This window comes from Sciurus carolinensis, chromosome 13, assembly GCF_902686445.1.
Source record: "Sciurus carolinensis chromosome 13, mSciCar1.2, whole genome shotgun sequence".
Lineage (NCBI taxonomy): Eukaryota > Metazoa > Chordata > Mammalia > Rodentia > Sciuridae > Sciurus > Sciurus carolinensis.
Window position 1 is genome coordinate 20,784,189 of NC_062225.1, and position 13,009 is coordinate 20,797,197.

Sequence of the window (13,009 nt, forward strand, 5' to 3'; positions counted from 1 at the left end):
GAACCAAGAGGAACCTATGATACCTGCCGTGTTCAGAATCATTAAACTGGCTGCTCAGCCTCTGACTTCTCCAAATCACGGTGGTAAGCCCAGCAAGGTGACATGTAGGATTATGTATTTCTTTTCAGTTCTTGAAATATTTTAAATGTGCAAAGATATATTCACATTGTCTTGTACAGAAGCATAAGGACATGATTTTGTAAAATCAAACCATTCTCATAGCTAAAGTAAAAGATAAGGGCAGATTTACAGTAACAGCTTTTGGAGATTTTGCCTGCTTAGTGCATATTTTCAAAACAATTTCTCAAAGACACTAAAACAAGGCGATGTGGTGGTCACTACAGCTAGCTCTGAAGCGTGACACAAGTTCCATGCTCATTATGGAAAAGAATGCTACAGGACTGAAGAGATGGCCAAGAAATTATAAATAGGAATCCTGTTTCTTGAAAAATACGATAACTTTGGAATGCATCCACAAAGAATGAGTCCAATTCTCCTTCCTAGAGTAAGGGAGAATATCAAATTCAAAACATTTGTTTTACGGTCAATGAAACTGAAGTCCAGAATAGGGGAGAGATATATTTGAGGTCACACAGCTGGTCACCATGAGAGCCAGAGATAGAGCCCAAGGCTCCTGAAGCTTAGTCCAGGATTTTTCTATCATGGCTGCCTATCATTTTATGTAGGAGTATCACAATCCTTCCAAGAATCCTTCCGTGACTGTTCCTCCCTGGTTTGGCCTTCTCTGGAGACCCTTAAGTAATTTAGCAGAGACCTTCCTGGCTCCTTTGCAAACCAGGTTTAGCTCATTCCACCCCTGGGAACTCAGACATGGAGCATGGGAGGGATTAGGGAAAAAAACTGCTCCGATGTGTTTATAGCTGCTCTTTCTCTAAGTTACCTAGCTGGGGGTCCCTAGGAATTGCAAAGAAAGATGCAAAGCAGCTGTCTGCTCTAGGGAGCAGAGGAGAGGGATAGAGAAGCACCTAGATTAGCAGGCAGGCCCTGTGTGCCAGAGCTCAGAGGCTTCAGAGGGTGTGTTACCCCCCACCCCTGCCAGTTGTGGACAAGCAAGGTGGGGGAGGGTTTTGGATGACATAGACCTTCACCTGAACAACTGAGACATAGAAGCAAAAAGGGAAGCATTCACATGGGAAGAGAAACATTTCTTTTTTGTGCTCCTGGAAGTTGAAGTTGTTTTTCAACAGACAAAGCCTTCTTACACAGTGATGGATTGTCATCTCTGGAGAGGTGACCCAAACTGGAAAACACACTAAACAAGGGGTACCAGAGCCTCATCTGAGAGTGGGTTTTGCTAAGAGGAGAGGAGGGTAGGGAGGAGAGAGAGAAACTGGCCTCAGGGAGCAGACCTGTATGATGGGGTGAGAGGAGCGTCTCCCGAGCAAACCAAGAGAAGGGACAAAACGGGGAGGTTATTGAAAACAAGAATGGCTGCAGGGAGCCTCGTGGGGCTGAGCTGAGTGTGTTACAGGACTCCTCTCCCTCAGTCCTCACACAGCCTCCTCCCTTTGTATAGATGAGGAGGTGGAGTCTCAACTCAGAGCAGTTGTTGGAGGTTACACAGGCATTAAGTGGTGGGCAGAGACCTGAAGCCAGGCAGCTTGACTCCAGGGGTTGAACCCAGGAGTGCTCTACCACTGAGCCACATCCCCAGCCCTGTTTATTTTTTTATTCTGAGACAGGGTTTTGCTAAGTTGCTACACCTGACCTCCAACTTGCAATCCTCCTGCTTCAGCCCCCAGAGTTGCTGGAATTATTGGCATGCACCACCATGCTGGACTATTTAGCAAACCAAATACTTGTCTCTCTCTGAATTCCAATCAATAAATGCTAAGACAGCTCCTAAATTACTTTTTCTGTTATGGGAAGTTTTATTCACCCTCAACACATGACCCTAATGCAGACGTCCTTAACCTTTGAGTCCCCGAGGTGCTTTTGGCATTTAGTGATGTTTCTAGCCCCTTCTTAAAATAATGTTTTTAAATTTAGACAATAAAATACACAGAGCTACCATACAATACATAGAACTACAAAAGAAATCAATTGGATTGAAATACAGTTCTCAAAATATTTTAAAAGTCTGTGGTACAATTACATAAATATTTATTTATATTATATCTCTTTATAGTACATCTTTAATGCCTTAACTAAGTTTCAGCATCTGGGCTATTAACACCATGGTTTTGAAGTATTAGTGAATGTGAATGATAGCTTGAGATCACTCACCCAACTGTAGTGTGATGTGATCCCTCAGAGTAACCACCTCAGGGACTGCTCATCCTAGTGTGGTTTGTAGCCCACCCATAATGGCAGGAAATGCTGGAGTTCAGCTATGGGTTAGTCAGAAGAATGATGCTTTTTTTCCCCATCCAAGTTCGTGTCCCCCCTGAACTGGTTAAGAACACCTGTCTCAGAGAGCGGCCCAGACAAGCGCACAGGTGTGGGCGCTGGTGGAGATGGAGACCTCAGGAAGGCGGAGGCGCACAGATTTAAGTGGAATTAAATTGACCCTTCATGGGACACTGTTCTTTGAAGAAACCTGGGTGGGCACGTGGTTCCCTGACTTTCTATCCCCGTGTCCTCATTTGAGCAGCCTGGAAGGCTCTCCTTGTAATTTGGATTCCAGAACTCTCTCACACAAGTACTTAACAAGCAGTGACTGACCTGGGCTCTAACGTTATAAAGGTGAGTGAAGCACTGCTAGCTCTGGTCCCTTAGTGACTGGTCTCAAGGACAGTGAGTCATTTGTTTGCTGAGAAGCACAGGAGACATCCCATACTGCCCCATTGTAGATTTACTTACCATGCTGATTGCTCTTGACTTTTGTTACTTTCTGTTCCTACATAAATTATTCTGTTTCTGTATGCTTCAGTTTTGTTGGCCTTTTTCATATCTTCTTCAATTTAACATACACCGATTTTAATTCTTTCTTGTGTCTAAAGTGACTAACAGCAAGTTTTCCTTTGAGCAGTTTTGCTTTTGGATGGACATATAGATTATTATTATTATTATTATTTGTACTAGGGATTGAACCCAGGGGCATTCAACCACTGAGCCTCATCCCTGGTCCTTTTTAGTATTTATTTTGAGGCAGGGTCTTGCTAAGTTGCTTAGGGCCTCACTAAGAGGCTGAGACTGGTGTTAAACTTTCAATTCTCCTGTCTCAGCCTCCAGAGTTGCTGGGATTACAGGCATGCGCCACTGCGCCAGGCTGTAGAATAACTTTAACTCTGAAATATCCCTTTTGACTTCATTCGATTTCATTGACAATAGTATCTGTCGGTTCAAGCTTCCCATATTCTCTTTATGTATGTAAGCCATAAAGCATTTACTGTTAATACTTATTTCCATGATATTCTTTTCTCTCAGGGTAGGACATTCATTTTCTTTTACAAAAAATATTCCTTTGCTTTTTGTTTCTCTACCTCCTGCTTCTCCCTCTTCCTGTCTTTCATTTCTTTTCCTTTGTCATAATCGTGCGTGGCTTTCCTGTTACTTTCTTTTTCTCTTACTTTTTGTACTGTTCAACTCTCCAGAATATTGTCCACACAGGATGAGTGGATTCCCCTTCTTCTACATCCTCTTTATCTGTCTACTTGCATCATTTATAGCTTCAACAAGGCAGTTGGTATTCCATGTACATTCCATGTATGACTGGAAATACTGGGAATGGGAACGAGAGAACTATTTGCAGACATGATTGATGAACTGACCCTTTTTCTGTTATTTTTAATAGATATCTATTAGTTGTAAATTGACACAATACCTTTATTTATTTTTATGTGGTGTTGAGGATCGAACACAGGGCCTCATGTGTGCTAGGCAAGCACTCAACCACTGAGCCACAACCCCAGCCCTTTTTCTGTTTTTTTTTTTTTTTTTTTTTTTTTTTAAAGTCCTGGTATTCCCTTTCAGTAGATAGGTGCATATCCTCTCATTGGGGGTGATGCCCTGAGTTTACATTATTTCCTTAGAAAAGAATTACTGAGCCTTCACCTCCATACTGATAACCTGCCCTAGATTCATTTTTCTGTTTCATCTGACTTTTCCTTGTCTACTCTCTTTCTCCTCCCATATTGATTTGGTGGGAAAATTGAGAAAATGTGAAAATGTTCGTATAGGGTATTTTCTATTTGCTTCTCTAGATACTCTCTCTTACTCTGTAACCAGGGGACTGATCTTTTGGACTGTACTCTCCAGTTTGGGTTGGGTTATGTTAATAGCAGACATCAATAGGAGGTCAAGATAACTCAGTGAGGTGGGGATATATTCACTCGACCCCCAAGTTTCCAGATCATGGAGAGTAGCTGCCCCCTACTGCTGTTGGGAAGTGATCTCTGACTATTCTCCTAGAACTGTTTGTCTCTTTGGTCCTCGTAACTGCTCCTCCCTTCAGGCTTAGTGGAGATGTCTGCTGTCTTTTTTGAGAATCCTAGGGCTCTTCCCTGTCCCTTGATGGGTCTTCTTAGCCCTACCCATGCCATGGCAAAACTGTCCTTTATTAAACTCACTCAAATCCCCTGTTTCCTGAAGTTTCCTGACTGGTATAGTGTCAGTTATAGGTTATACACTCTGGTAGAAAATGGGGTATGGTGCTCCTCATGCATATTTGCTATGGATCACCAACTTATAGGAGGCATAATAAGTGCTTGTCTTTACTTTTAGTTTTCTCTTTCCATTTTTCTCACTCTTTATTCCAGTCAATGAAAATCAAAATGGCACATTCTGGCAATTTCACCCATTTCTGTTATGTCCTAATCTATGGTGGAGTGAAGCTTTTAATTCATTGGGTAATTTTTAGTTTGTTCCTATAAGATAGCCACCTCTCAAGCCTAGTATGTGCCTCCTTCAAAGCTGAGGATATTTATGCCATTTTTCAGAATTTTTTCTGCTCTTCTTCCTGGTACCACTTTTAAAGGGTGGCCTGAGAACCATTTTTCACAATATGTATATGAATGGGTGCTATTTCCTTAGTTTGAAAGCAGCTTGTGTTTATACCTGTCATGTCTACATATCTATATCTACATCTGTTTCTCTCTATCCGTCTATTCACATAATCTACCTATTCATCTATCTTATTGGTGCACATTTTATTATATTTAAGAATACGTCTCCTTTACCTTATCCCCCTGGAAGTTCCATTGTATGTGTTTATGCAGAAGTGCTTTGGAAAGATCAATATTGGAAGGATTAGCATCCAGAAGGGCTGGAACCAGAGAGACCAATTAGGAGGAAGCAAAATTAAAAAGAGATGGATAGAGTGAAGATTTTAAAGTGTTACTCAAGTGTAATGTTAAACACTAATTAGTGCCTGTGAAAGCTTGCAGTGAGATAAGAAGGTCTCCCAAACAATGAAGAGGGAGATGGAGAGGGGAGCTGGCCATTCCCCTTATCTTCAGTTTTTAGGAGAGGATCTGAACAGAGTGACCTTGGTTGTAAAGTAAAGAACTTCTGAAACATCTGAAGAAAGACACCTGCGCACGGGTGTGCAAGGAGTGAATAAGGAATAAAACATCCAGAACCTTCCATCGAGTCCTCCAAACTCTTCCTTCGGGATCAGTAAACAGTATGCTTGGGGCACTTGCAGTTGAACACTAGACATATGGAAGAAAGAAAAGGAAGGGGTGATGGAGATGTTTTGAGGCTGAGAAATTGGCAGTTCAGGAGCAGAACTGATTTGAGGGCAAATAAAATGCTTGTTATTCAATGTCAATTGCGAGGTACTGATAAAATATTTATGTGGTATTCTAGCAAGTAACTAGAAATATCAATGAGGAATTTAGAAGAAAATTGGAAGTTGGAGAGGCTTCATTTTGAGCTATCATAACGGATTGTCAAGTTAGACTCACAATTAAAGATATGACACCGTATCTAATAACTTACTAATAATTTCCAGTCTCAAGAAATAAAATAAAAATAAGATATGAAATCTTTTTTTGACATTTATATTTTATTTATTTATTTATATGTGCTGCTGAGAATTGAACCCAGTGCCTTACACATGCTAGGCAAGTGCTCTACCCCTGAGCCACAACCCCAGCCCAAAGATATGAAATCTTGATATGTACTTTTCAGGTCACTTCACTGGGAGCAACATGTAGGTTATAAAACATTCTCTCTTTTTATAAACAGATCCCTATAGGAATTTGTGACATTTATAGACATCAATATCCTCTTTTTCTTGGTGAAAGAATTATAACTTATAAATCCATAGATTCTGTTTTTATCAAATATAAGGAGTAGGCATATCCTGCTAAAAGAATTCCATAGACAAGGATTCTTCTCATATCAAACCATGATTCTGTTTCAGAATATCCATTGTCAATTGATTTCCAAGGAGATTAGACTGGGCCATCTAGAAGATTCCTCTGTTAATAAGGATAGAAGCAAACCACAGATGAACTGCCTTAAGTAATGACAATCTTTGGAATGGATGAGGAATTGATAGGATAGAATTTACAGAAAAGATTAGTATAACCATTTGAGAAATAGAAGGAAAAAGAGAAACCGGTAGTGGAAAGGGAGACAGAATATTCAAAGAAAATGAATAAATTTAGAGTGACTGGGAAACTTAACTTCCTTCCACTATTCAATATCCTCTTTTTCTTGGTGAAGGAATTATATTTTTATTTCAGAGTAAAGATTTTATTTCTCAGGCCTCTTTGCTGCTAAGGATGTTCCTATGACCAAGTATCTACCAGTAAAACCTAAAACTTAGGAAAGTATATTCCTTTACTTCCCCCCAAAGAGGAGAAGTTCCTTTCTCTTCTAAAATCCTGCTGTTTAAGATAAAGATGTATTGATAGGAGCTCTAGCTGCCATCTTGGATAATGGATATAAGTTTTGCACCACAGTGATGCTAGATTAGAGAGTGGGAAGGAAAGTGAGCCACTCTGTGATATCCAAAATACCCTGGACCAACTGTCTCTGGACTTCTCCTAAGTGAGATAAAATACATTTCGTCTTGTTTAAATCACCTTTTAAGGAATTCTTTTTCTAGATACTACCCTAGGAAAAATGTTGTAATGAAATGTTCAGGCTCAGATGCAGCTAGTTCTAACTACATTTTGTAATTTTCAACTTTTCAACCAAAGTTGTATTGTCAAAACACATGAATGGGATATCAATATTCTCCAGGATATTATTAGCACATTAATGAAAATCTGGTCTGAACAATTCTAGCTTCATTGTTACCACACCTATGAGGATACATTTTTAAAAATCTGATCTCAAGTCGCATCTTCTTTATCATAGACAGGTTTTTATTTTGAAGGATGGAGATTACCTAAACGTTCTTTTGGCTTTTGGGATATGGGATTTAGTAATATACTATACTGTAAAACTATATTATTAATTCTAGTTAATCAAATGCTATGTACTGTAATGAGTAATTTGTAAGCATGATTTTATTTAATCCTTGTAACCCTATGGTAATGGTGTTCCTAAAGGTAACCTGTCTGGTAAGTGATTACCTTAGAATTTTAAACCAGATCATTTTGATTTCAGAACATGAGGTTACTAGAATACACTGTTTTATAACTTTTTAGGCTTTCTTCCACTTTTTATTTATTTTGTATTTTTTATTTTTTTGGGGTGCTGGAGATTGAACCCACGGCCTTGTGCATGTGAGGCAAGCACTCTGCCAGCTGAGCTATATCTCCAGCCCCTCCACTTTTTATTTAAGGAAACAAGGCCAAGGAGTGGAAAGGATACCTTTAAATGATGTCAAGATGGAAACAACCTAACTAACTGGTCTCTCTTTTATTCTCTCCATTAATGTCTGAGGAGTGAGGATGAAGTCTCCATAATGGAAATTCAATCTAAGTACACATTTTTGTTTGTTTTTCTCTTGTCTTAAAGGCTAAAAGTCAGTAGGTAGGACACATGGTTCCAGGAGAGTCGTCAGCTTCCATATACCAATAATTAGAAAAGACCCCAAACTGGTCACCAAAATGGGAGTTCAGAGGTCTGAATAGTGGAGAAGTGTACATCTACTACTATTTTAAACTGAGTTCTCTGAAATTTTTCCACCAGCATGCTAAAATGAATAGAAGGCTTGTTGGGAATAGGCTTGCTGCAACCCAGGGTTAGAAGAGTTTCAATATGAAGCATTAAGCATATGACTCTAGGACCTTTTTATTTAGGAAGTGGGCCAGCGAAAGCCTTTCATGAATTTCTAGGAAGAACAGTTTGAACACCAAAAAAAGTAAACAACCTTGCTGGGTGAAAATTGATGTACTACCGAGTGTGGTGGCACATGCCTGTAATCCCAACGAATCAGGAGGCTGAGGCAGGAGGATCGCAAGATCAAGGCCAGCTTAAGCAACTTACCAAGACCCTCAGCATCTTAGTAAGACTCTATCTTAAAAAAAAAAAAAAAAAAAAAAAAAAAAAGCTGGGCACAGAGGCACACACCTGTAATCCCAGTTCCTCGGGAGGCTGAGGCAGGAGGATCGTGAGTTCAAATCCAGCCTCAGCAAAAGCAGGTGCTGAGCAACTCAATGAAACCCTGTCTTAAATAAAATACAAAATGTGGCTGGGGATGTGACTCAGTGGTCAAGTGCTCCCAAGTTCAATCTCTGGTACTGTCCCTGCAAAAAAATGAAAAATAAAAAGGACTGGAGTTGTAGCTCAGTGGTAAAGTGTCCATGGGGTTCAATCCCTAGTACCAAAAGAAAAAGAAAGTGACAAGCTAATAAGTACATTTTGTAGTTGAAGAGCATTGTAAAAATTTGGGATAGAGAAGGCACTCTTTTTCTCCATATATACAATAACCTGTGAAATCCCTGAATTAGAAGAGGCATTTGAATGTTAGTGTCATTAGTTCTGGAATTTACCAAGAAAAATATGTCTACAAATTCAAAATGGCAGTTTGCAAAACAAACCATACCTCATTCCAAGAGGTCCTTCAGACATTTAAAAGAACTTTTTGACCATGAGGAGAAGATTGGGTCTTCAGATAAAATGTTTTCATGAGTCGATCAGTGTTTACATGGTAACATGTCACCAAACCAAGTAGGTACGCCACTGCCATCCCTACCCCATTCCTCAATAGAGGCTGGTGATACTACATTTGTTTAAGTCCCACCTGTCTGTCACATAGCAGAGGTCTCAATGCAGGATCCTCCTTCTAAGTATTACTGAGGGTCCCCAGAGAAAATCTAGGTTTCACAGGTGTCTTCTTGGCCCTTGTCATCACTGGAGACAGGCTGTTCTCTTCCTCGGGCTGCAACAACTGTTGCTTGATTCTGTGGGCTGTGCCCCTCCATCAGGGGGCGCCAGTTGACCTGGATGGTAGGGACTTGTCTGCCTTTTTCAAAGTCTGCTTGCATTTCCTTTGGCGAATTCCCTAATTCTTTCCCCATTCATGGTAGTTTACTGATCTTTCTCGAAACCTGAGCATATGCAGTCTTTAATGAGTGCTGGAACCTGGTAGCCTGTTCAGCTAGCTCTGTGCCCAGGAAGCCTAACTCTATCATCTAGCATGAGATAAGGAGAAGTTGGCCCTAATAAGTGACATTGATAATGGGATTATTCATAGTCTACATTTGGGGTATATCTGTGGTTTGGAGAAGGGATTCCTTTTGCAAGGACACAGTATCACCTAAGATCTAACCAATTACATTAAGGAAATCAAATCAATCTTGATCTGAAGAATTGGCAATCAGGTAAGTGTTTTCCTCATGAACAATGAACTGTGGGTGGGTATTATCTGCATATATACACATATGTACATTCATGCTCACACATATATTTTCTGGTGGGACCATAACAGAGTCCCTTTGAAATGAAAATCTCCCAACTCCCCCAATTTCTTGATAAATTATTGTTCTGAAACTGAATTTCCTCACACTAAGAGTGGAAACTGAGGAACTGGCCCCCATAGCTTGGGCAGGTGCCAGCAAGGGTTCAAAAACTGGAATTGTAAAATTGTCTGGCTAGCACAGCCTGGCAAAATCTATGTATGAGTATTTCCTGGCTTTTGTTCCTATAATTTGGAATGTCCCTGTAGGATGAGGAGATAGCTGAGCTGCCTGCCCTGTTTTGACCAAATGGAAATTCGATTAATTTTTCCTTTTTATATTGTTTTCTCTTATTTCTGATGTGGTGGGTGACAGAACTCAGTCTGTTGGAACCAGCAGGGCCTCTGGCCTAGGGGTAGCAGAATGACTAATGGCCTTAGGATAGCTAGTTCCTAACACCTGGAACCTGTGAATCTTGCCTTATGGATATGATTAAGTCAAGCACGTTGAGGTCTCGAGATGGGAAGATGACCCAGTGAGTCCTGCAGGTATTTAGAAGGGTTCCTGAAGGTAGAAGACAGGGTGAGGTTTGACGACAGAGAGGAGGTGGTGATATTGACAGGGTACAGGACAGACGTGAGTGGTGGGAATATGGTGGGAACATGAGGTTGGGGAAATGGGTCTGTACACTGGACCCACTGTGCTGACCCCCACATGCTTTCACTTCCAAGGAGCGATGTACCTGCAGCTCTTCCTGACTTAAGTTGACAAGGTATGTTAACTTTTCTCAGAAAATGACCTGTTATCTGCAAGAGAAATGTAGACCCTGAAATGCCAGTAAGAGCACAAATGACCCTGAAGGGGGGAGAGGACTTTGTGACCCTTACACAGACCAGATTCTGCAACTCAGAGAAGGATCATCCCCCACCCCACCCCCAAACAATCAAATCAGTAAGAACAGGTTCCAATCAGAGCTGGTCAGTATGGTCCGAAGTGATCTAGAGTTGTCGTGGCTGTGGGGACTTGAAAGTCTGATATTGTTATGGTTTGGATGTGAGGTGTCCCCCAAAAGTTCACATGTGAGACAGTGTGAGAAGGTTCAGAGGAGAAATGGTTGGGTTGTGAGAGTCTTAACCCAATCAGTGAATTAATCCCTAGTGGGATTAACTGAGTGGTAACTGGAGGCAGGTGGGGTGTGGCTGGAGGAAGTGGTTAGTTGGGGGTGTGGCTTTGGGGTATACTTGGGGTATAGATCTGTATCTCTCTCTCTGCTTCCTGATCACCATGATGTGGGCTGCTTCCCTCTGTCACACTCTTCTTCCATGATGCTCTGCCTCACTCAAGCCCTGAGGAATGAAGCCGGCCTTCTATGAACTAAGACCTCTGACACCGTGAGCCCTCAAATAAACTCTTCCTCCTCTAAAATTGTTCTTGTCAGATCCTTTTTGTCACAGCAGTGAAACAGATATCATCCTGTTGTCAGACAAATGTCAAGACATGGACCTGGGTGGAACTCTCTGGAAACTCCTCTGGGACCCAAAATAAAACTGGAGCAGTACTCTCCTCTCTAAGAGGACCCACTTTCTCCCTTAAGAGTGTCTCCTTTTCCCCTTTTTTATCCCTTCTAATAATCTTTATGCCTGTAACTCTCAGTAACAGGATGAAATATTTCTGGCCTGTTTGCAGAAATTGGGGAGAAGGGAGGCCTTCACTGCTGCTTCAATTTCCTGGAAGGCCCCAGCCACGTAACAATGTGACTGTTAAAGCAGGGATTGAAGCAGTGCACTTTGAAAATGGAGAAATTAGTCACAAACCAAGGCCACTAGAATTCGAAAAAGCCAAGGAAGTAGGTTCTCCAGAGGAGCCTTCAGTGGGAACCAGCCCTGCTAACGCCTTGACCTCAGTCCTGTGAAGTTGGTTGTTTGATCTTCAGAACTATCCAATGACACCAAACTCCCCACAGGATGGCTATCTTAGAGCCACCCTGGATAATTTGTTTCTACCCCTCCCAACCCTCGCCCTAGATCTGCTTCTGGAATCAGCTGGTAGGTTTTGCTACCTCTCAGTTCCTGGCCCCTGATTCTGGCTTCCCTCTGTGGCTGGATTTCTGTTGAATTCCAGTTGCCAACATTGCAGTGTCATGCTGAAGCCACCTGCCAAGTCCTTCCTTGGGGGACAAGCATTTGTGGAGAGTGAGGTTATGATTTGTGGTAAGATGAGATACTCAGATTACCACTGGATTTCTCCTTGTTCTCTCTACATTCCCCATTATAATGAAGATGTTCCAGAAGGGCTGACAATCTAAATGTTCCTTTCATGAAAATCCTCCTTCGTGTTTTAAAGAAAACCCATCCTCAGGATTTGGGGCTGAGAGAAATTTGAATAGTTTTGAAATAGCATCACTGAATCTTTCCTTCCCCAAAGCATTCTCTTTAAGCCCTAAGTCAGGAGTTACTTTCCTGGAGAATTTAGCTCATTTGGAACTGAGAATGCTTCTCCCCTTGGGTTGCCCCAGAGGGAGACACCAAGCAGGGGCCACCCACTGGCTTGTTGACACGCTTAGCTAATACAAGTCCTGTGTTGTGCCCCTTCTGTACTTGAAGCTCTGCCAGAAGGGAGCTATCTCTGCAGCTCAGAGAAGAAATGTCAGAGCATACTGTTAAGACCAGCTGTTATATTTGCAGGTGCTCCCTTCAGGTCTAGGACATACCAAAAAAATCAGACCATTTTTCTTTTGTTTTGTACAAACTTTTATTATTTCACAGGCTGAAAATTTAGGAATTCTATTAAAAGAGTCATTGTATTTGATATTATTGGTTTGACCATCCAACATTACTCATTCATTATTTATTTAACAATAATCTATTTAATGCTTATTCTGTATTAGGGTCATGTAGGTGTTGGGGATTCATCAATGAACAAGACAAAGTTATAGTCTTCATGAAACTTATGGTTTAGGCTAATCAATCAAACACAAAGAAAACCAGAACACATGCATAAACAAATAACTGCTGATATGTGATGAAAAAAGAGCAGAGTAAATTGCAAGGAAGCGACACTTCAAGGAAGGATGTAGAAAAGAGTTGGAGGTGGTTTAGATGGAGAAGCCAGGAGCAGCTTGGTTTCTGGAGATTGAGATGAAGACCTGGGAGATCTTTCGAAATAGAGAAACTTAGAGGAGCAAAGGCCCTGAGACAGGAGACGCTCAGTGAGGTGAGGAACAGCAGGAGGCTAGTATACCTGGA